Source organism: Anomaloglossus baeobatrachus, chromosome 9 (genome assembly GCF_048569485.1).
Source record: "Anomaloglossus baeobatrachus isolate aAnoBae1 chromosome 9, aAnoBae1.hap1, whole genome shotgun sequence".
Taxonomy (NCBI): Eukaryota; Metazoa; Chordata; class Amphibia; order Anura; family Aromobatidae; genus Anomaloglossus; species Anomaloglossus baeobatrachus.
The window spans coordinates 43,873,612-43,881,047 of NC_134361.1; positions in this window are offsets into that span (position 1 = coordinate 43,873,612).

Genomic DNA, 7,436 nt, shown 5'->3' on the forward strand with positions numbered 1-7,436 from the left:
CTTGTTTCACCTGTACACTACACGAGTATAGGCGTTGCGACTGTCACAACCCTTATAGGTGAGTTTACCTACATTCCACTGCTTGTTGTTTTAACTGGTAAGATCCTATTGCGCTACTCTCCACAGATCTAAGCTCTAATCTCCTGCATCAAAGAAAGCAGACACCCCCAAAAGAAATTAGACACCCTCCCCCCCCCCCTCAAAAAAAAAAAAAAAAAAATCACACTCCTCAAACAATTACAGTTGGCAAGTGCTGCTAGTGGATGGGCTCTCACACAGAGATCTGCGTCGCTGTCAGGTCTCTCGCCACTCCGTATGTATTGCACTGCAGCTCTCACACACAGATTGGGTACTAGTATCACTCCGCGTGAGCGATACTGCTACCAGTCATTAGGGGGAGCCACGCAGGAAGACCTGACAGCAATGCAGATTTGTATGTGAGAGCCCATTCACTTGCCAACTCTAATTGTTTGGGGTCTGGTAAGTGCGATTCTTTTAGGGGGTATCTGCTTTCTTTTGGGGGTAAACGTAGCAATACATAGAGAATAATACATTTAAGCAAGTAATTTACACCATTATAAATATAATCTGTACCCACCACTATAGGATGGGTCCTGCACGATGAGAATAGCAGATCACATAAGAAAATGTGCATCTGATCCAGTAATAGAAGTAACAGAAAATGTTGATGTTACAGAATGTGATGACAGGAATAAATATTGATTTAATATTGAAAAATACATGTGGATTGTTGTTCATGGGAAAAGATAAGACATCCCCTGAAAATAAGCCCAGAACAAAAAATAATATAAGAACCTGTCTTATTTTCAGGGAAACATGATACCTGCTGGGAAATGTAGTCAGGAAACAAGGGAAGAGCTGGCAGGAAGTTCAGAATATACACAATAATAGGATGGAAAGATGGCGGCAAGGGGCTTAATGAGAACTTAAAGTGGAGAATAAAGGTCAGTGAGGTTTGGGGGGTTCATTAAAGGGACAGACTGTTTTTTGTTTGGGGTTTTTTTGTGCCTGGAAATCCCCCTTTAAATCCTTTGTCAGCAATCTATCCAGAGAGCTTTAATGTGACTGACCGGATAGGAGCTTAGGAAGGCCACATCACATTTTGCAATATTTGTGACTCATTTCATTGTTTCCTTTATGTCTGGCGTCATAGCTGCACATTACAGGCAGTGAAACATTCCTTATATGCTTTATGCTGTGATATTTTCTATCTTTTTTGGTTTTAGAATAAATGTCTTCTTCCAGTTGTCTGGCGTCTTCTTGCTTCCTTAGACACGGAGCGTTTCTTGTCTCTGGTTGTTGCATGCGGTTGGGCTGCACCAGATGTTCCTCTGCGTTGAACACATCATATAAACAGCTTGTCGGTATAGATAATGTGCAGGATGATCTGCCCGGCCCTGGGGATCATATACTACATTTGGAAATCTCTATTTTACCCTTTTGCTGGGCTGCTCTGTGAAGAAAGAAAAAATATAATAACCCAGCCCCGGGTCCTGGCAAGGTATCTCATGGTCCTACTTTTAAACCAAACTAGTTGAATGACCTGGTAACATGGCATCACAGACTTGGCCCTATGTGGGATCTCCTCATACCTAACCGACCGAACTTTCAGCGTCTCCCATTCTCACACCACCTCCTCATCTCGCCCCCTATCTGTCGGTGTCCCCCAAGGCTCAGTGCTTGGACCCCTGCTGTTCTCCATCTACACCCTCGGCCTTGGACAGCTCATAGAGTCCCACGGCTTCCAGTATCATCTCTATGCCAATTACACACAGATCCACCTCTCTGGACCGGACATTAGCTCTCTACTAACCAAAATCCCACAATGTCTGTCTGCTATTTCATCTTTCTTTTCTGCGCGATTCCTAAAGCTTAACATGGACAAAATTGAATTAATTGTCTTTCCTCTTCCTCATTCATCTCCTCCAACAAGCCTTTCCATCACATTCGATGGTTGCTTACTCTCCCCAGTCTCACAAGCTCATTGCCTTGGAGTAACCCTCGATTCTGCTCTATCCTTCAAGCCACACATCCAAACCCACTTCACCTCAAGCCGATTACAACTCAAAAATATCTCCCGGATCCGTGCTTTACTTAACCAAGAATCAGCAAAAACATTAGTGCATGCCCTCATCATCTCCCGCCTCGACTACTGCAACCTCCTGCTCTCTGGCCTCCCTTCCAACACTCTTGCACCCCTCCAATCTATCCTAAACTCTGCGACCCGCTTAATCCACCTCTCCCCCTGCTATTCCCCAGCCTCGCCACTCTGCCAATCCCTTCACTGACTTCCCATCGTCCAACGACTCCAGTTCAAAACATTAACCATGACTTACAAAGCCATCCACAACCTGTCTCCTTACATCTGTGACCTAGTCTCCCGGTACCTACCTCCACGCAACCTCAGATCCTCACAAGATCTCCTTCTCTGCTCCTCTCTTATCTCCTCTTCCCACAATCGCATACAAGATTTCTCCCGTGCATCCCCCATACTCTGAACTGCTCTAACCTAGGATATCAGACTCTCCCCTACCGTGGAAAGCTTCAAGAGGAACCTGAAGACCCACCTCTTCCAACAAGCCTACACCCTACAATAGCCCTCAGTCCAGTACACCACTGCGCAGCCAGCTCTGTCCTCACCTATTGTACCATCACCCATTCCCTGTAGACTGTGAGCCCTCGCGGGCAGGGTCCTCTCTCCTCCTATACCACTCTGTTTTGTACTGTTAATGATTATTGTGCGTATACCCTCTTTCACTTGTAAAGCGCCATGGAATAAATGGCGCTATAATAATAAATACATTGATCCTGACTCAGCACCTGTATTATACAGCAGATATGTAGTTGCATCTGGCTGTGTCGGAAACAGCAAGTTTGTTGACAACTATGCCTAAATTTCACTGAGGACTCGTGATGCAGTAACACTTTTCTTTTATCTTCGGCATTGTCATAGATGCACAAAATATCCTTTATATTATTTCTTCTTTTTCTGATTTTTTTTTTTTTTCGTCCAGTTGTCTGGCACCTTCTTACTTTCTTAAACACTGAGTGTTTCTTTTCTCTCGTTGCATGAGGTTGGGCTCCACCAGATGTTCCTCTGCATTGAACATATCATATAAACAGCTTGCCATTACAGATAATGAGCGGGGACCCCAGGGATCATGTATGAAAATTGGAAAACTCCAATAGAGAAAAGCGCAATCTCAGGAAAAAGTCATCAAAAGATTACTGTTTTTTTTAATTGTGGCATTTATTTTTTTGGGGGCAATATTACAATTATTTGAAAATGAAAAATTAGAAATCTTATAATATTCACTCTGGTGCCTGCAGCTATTGTAGACTCTAATCTTCCTGATGTTTCAGGAAACTCACATGTACATTACCAGCAATAGACTGACTCAGACACTGTCTATTTAATTAAAGTATGTAATGAGTACATGGAAAGGGCATAGACAGGAGAGGGCGACATCGACTATTGTGATTTGGTGGATCCTGTGTTATCAACTGTATATAGGGTGTCGCCTGTCATAATCCTGCCTCTGCTGATAGTCTGCTGAAGTCTAGATAGTCACAGTGGATATATAGATAAATTTCTCTCCCCCTCTTTCTCGCTCTCTTCCACTCTCTCCCACTCCTCTCTCTTGCTCCCCCCACTCTCAGTTTCTCACACTTTCTCTCACTCCCTGTCTTGCCCTCTCTCCCTCGCCCACTCTGCCTTTCTCTCGCCCACTCTCTCGCTTTCTCTCCCTCGCGCTCTCTCTCTCCCTCGCGCTCTCTCTCCCTCGCGCTCTCTCCCCCTCGCGCTCTCTCCCCCTCGCGCTCTCTCCCCGCACGCTCTCTCCCCGCGCGCTCTCTCTCCCCGCGCGCTCTCTCTCCCCGCGCGCTCTCTCTCCCCGCGCGCTCTCTCTCCCCGCGCGCTCTCTCTCCCCGCGCGCTCTCTCTCCCCGCGCGCTCTCTCTCCCCGCGCGCTCTCTCTCCCCGCGCGCGCTCTCCCTCGCGCTCTCTCTCCCTCGCGCTCTCTCCCTCGTGCTCTCTCCCTCCCTCGTGCTCTCTCCCTCCCTCGTGCTCTCTCCCTCCCTCGCGCGCTCTCCCTCGCGCTCTCCCTCCCTCGCGCGCTCTCCCTCGCGCTCTCTCTCCCTCGCGCTCTCTCTCCCTCGCGCTCTCTCTCCCTCGCGCTCTCTCTCCCTCGCGCTCTCTCCCTCGCGCTCTCTCCCTCGCGCTCTCTCCCTCGCGCTCTCTCCCTGCCCCTCGCGCTCGCTCTCCCCCTCTCTTACACACTCAGCTTTATATATTAGATATATATTGGATTTGGGTTTTTTTTTTTGTTAAATACAGATCATGATACATTTCCTTTTTTTAATAGTACATTACACAAAAACCTTAACAATAGGTAAGTTTTCTAACAGCCGATTCCCTTTTAAATCTCTGTTATTTGCACCAATTACTGCCCCCAATAGGTTTCCTTAGATCCCCTGTCCTTTTTCTCAAGAAACTTTCTTGAGAGACATTCTGGGAGTTGAAGATTCCCGCACATGCGGGAAAAAAACGCACCAAATCCGCGATAAAAACGCATGTGTTTTTACCGCGGATTAGCCGCGATTTTACCGCGTTTTCACCGCGGATTTTCCGCAGGTTGTTCCTGACTCATGCAAGTATAGAAATTCCGGGGGTATTCCGCAGGTAATAATGAACATGCTCATTTTGTCAAGAAAGTTTCTCGAGAAAATTTTCTCAAGAAATTTTCTTGAGAAAAATCCGCAGCGTGCGCACAGCTATTTTTTTTACACATAGGTTTTACTGGGAAATGTCTGCAGAAAGATTTCTAATCTTTCTCAAGAAATTTCCGCGGCAAATCCGCGGGTAAAACGGTCTAGTGCGCACATAGCCTAAAGGAGTATTTCAGTCTTGCTACACCATTGCATTATCAAGCTCATATGTTGTCACATGCTGATCATGTGAATATTACCCCTCGATCAATAAAAACAAAGGGGTGACACTTTTTTTTTTTTTACAGCGTGGATGGGTTCGAGTTTTCACTTTTTTAATACAAACTTTAAAAATGTCAAGATAGGAGCACGATATCTTGGTTTATTCAATTAAAAAACACATAACTTTCAAAAAAGTCTGTAATTGGCGTGACCTCGTAGCATTGATATGATACATGTGGAGGCGGAATTTTTATTTTTTTTACCCATTAGAACATATTTTATGCATGAACAGAAGAAATACATAAGACATGAGCTCCCCCCGGCCACTGACTCATATGAGGAGCAGTAGATGTTCTCCGAACAGACAGCGAAGGGGGAGGCTCAGCTCACAGACAGCAAAATTACGTTTTGTGGCACCTGGAAGGCGTCCAGGCCACATCATCAATCCGATCTTTTCCTGCACAATTGTTTCACGCACATACATATAGACGTTATAGGCTGGTATTTGGTATGTTTATAAATGTACTATACTGGTATCCTATCCTCTGAATAGGATCATCAATATTAGATTTATGGGGGCTCAGGACCCCAGAACAGATGAGCTGTTATCAGCTTTGGTGGTGGCTGCTTCTGAGAACCGTAGCTCAGCTTCTATCCTGAGAACAGCTGATCATTAGGGTGGCAGATGTCGGACCACCAACAATATGATATCAATATGGGTCATTTTACTTGTTTGGATTGTATACATCCAGTCAGGATGGTGTGCCCTGCCCCAGCATATCTTGAGCCTTCATTGTGAGCTGGCTTCAGCCAAACCTTTCTTCGGTATCGGTATCATGGGGTCTGCTGCATCCTGCAATGTAATAATAGTATGACCTGGTGTTGGTAAATATACCTTTTTAATATATGATTTTTTTTTTTATTAAAATAATCTGTCCCTTTTGATTAATTGTTCTGCAAAGATAAGCACTTACTTTAATGTACATCAGAAATCAGCGTATTTTATAAGGTAGACTTCAGCTTATGGGGCAGGAATTTTATGTGATATACAGCTCTTCATAAATTTATCATTCAGACAGACAGGCTGGGAGCCACAGTCAGGCACGTAGCTGAGGTACTGGGAGCCACAGTCAGGCACGTAGCTGAGGTACTGGGAGCCACAGTTCGGCACGTAGCTGAGGTACTGGGAGCCACAGGCAGACAGCTGAGGTACTGGGAGCCACAGGCAGACAGGTAGCTGAAGAACTGGGAGCCGCAGGCAGACAGCTGAGGTACTGGGAGCCAGAGACAGGTAGCTGAGGTACTAGGAGCCAAAGATAGGCAGCCGAGGTACTGGGAGCCACAGGCAGACAGCCAAGGTACTGGGAGCCACAGGCAGAGAGCCAAGGTACTGGGAGCCACAGGCAGAGAGCCAAGGTACTGGGAGCCGCCACGGTCAGACAGCTGAGGTACTGGGAGCCACAGGCAGACAGCCAAGGTGCTGGGATCCGCAGGCAGACAGTCGAGGTACTGGGAGCCGCAGGCAGACAGTCGAGGTACTGGGAGCCGCAGGCAGACAGTCGAGGTACTGGGAGCCGCAGGCAGACAGTCGAGGTACTGGGAGCCGCAGGCAGACAGTCGAGGTTCTGGGAGCCGCAGGCAGACAGTCGAGGTACTGGGAGCCACAGGCAGACAGCTGAGGTACTGGGAGCCACAGGCAGACAGCCAAGGTACTGGGAGCCGCAGACAGGTAGCTCAGGTACTGGGAGCCGCAGGTCAGGCATGTAGCTGAGGTACTGGGAGCTGCAGTCAGGTAGGTAGCTGAGGTACTGGAAGCCGCAGTCAGACAGGTAGCTGAGGTAATGGAACAAGCAGGCAGACAGGTAGCTGAGGTACTGGAAGTTGCAGCAAGATAGGTAGCTGAGGTACTGGGAGCTGCAGGCAGACAGGTTTGTTTCCTGGGGAGCCTTTATATAGGTCCCGGCAGATGATCACATGGAATTATGTCGGGCCATCTGCAAAGTCTGATGTAGCACAAAACAGAGTTTAGCGGACCGGGGAGAGGTAAGTCAGCACAAATCCGGGACAGGTGTGTTGCACATCTGCAAAACCAGGGCAAAATCCACTGGTTTAACCCTTTGCATTTGACCTAGACTATTGTTGGAAGTTAAAGAAGAAAATAAATAGTTTATCATCTGACTTGGTGTTAATAGAGATATAGCTAGAAATTTGTAACAAACAACTTGATAAAACAGGCAAGAAAAAAGTGAGATACATTATTTCCATGTTTGTGACTGAGTGACCGGATAGGACCGAGTGGTATATACTCCTATAAAAGAAATGCCAAATAATGCATAGAAACATGCAGATAGACATCAATGAGAATTATCACCCTGTAAAAAAAAAAATCCTTATAAAAAGTTGCAATGCGATTTTAGCAAATCTGTTCAGTCCTAGACCAGGAGCATTTATGTGGCTTTTTCGTTCTCTATCCTTCCTTCATGCTAT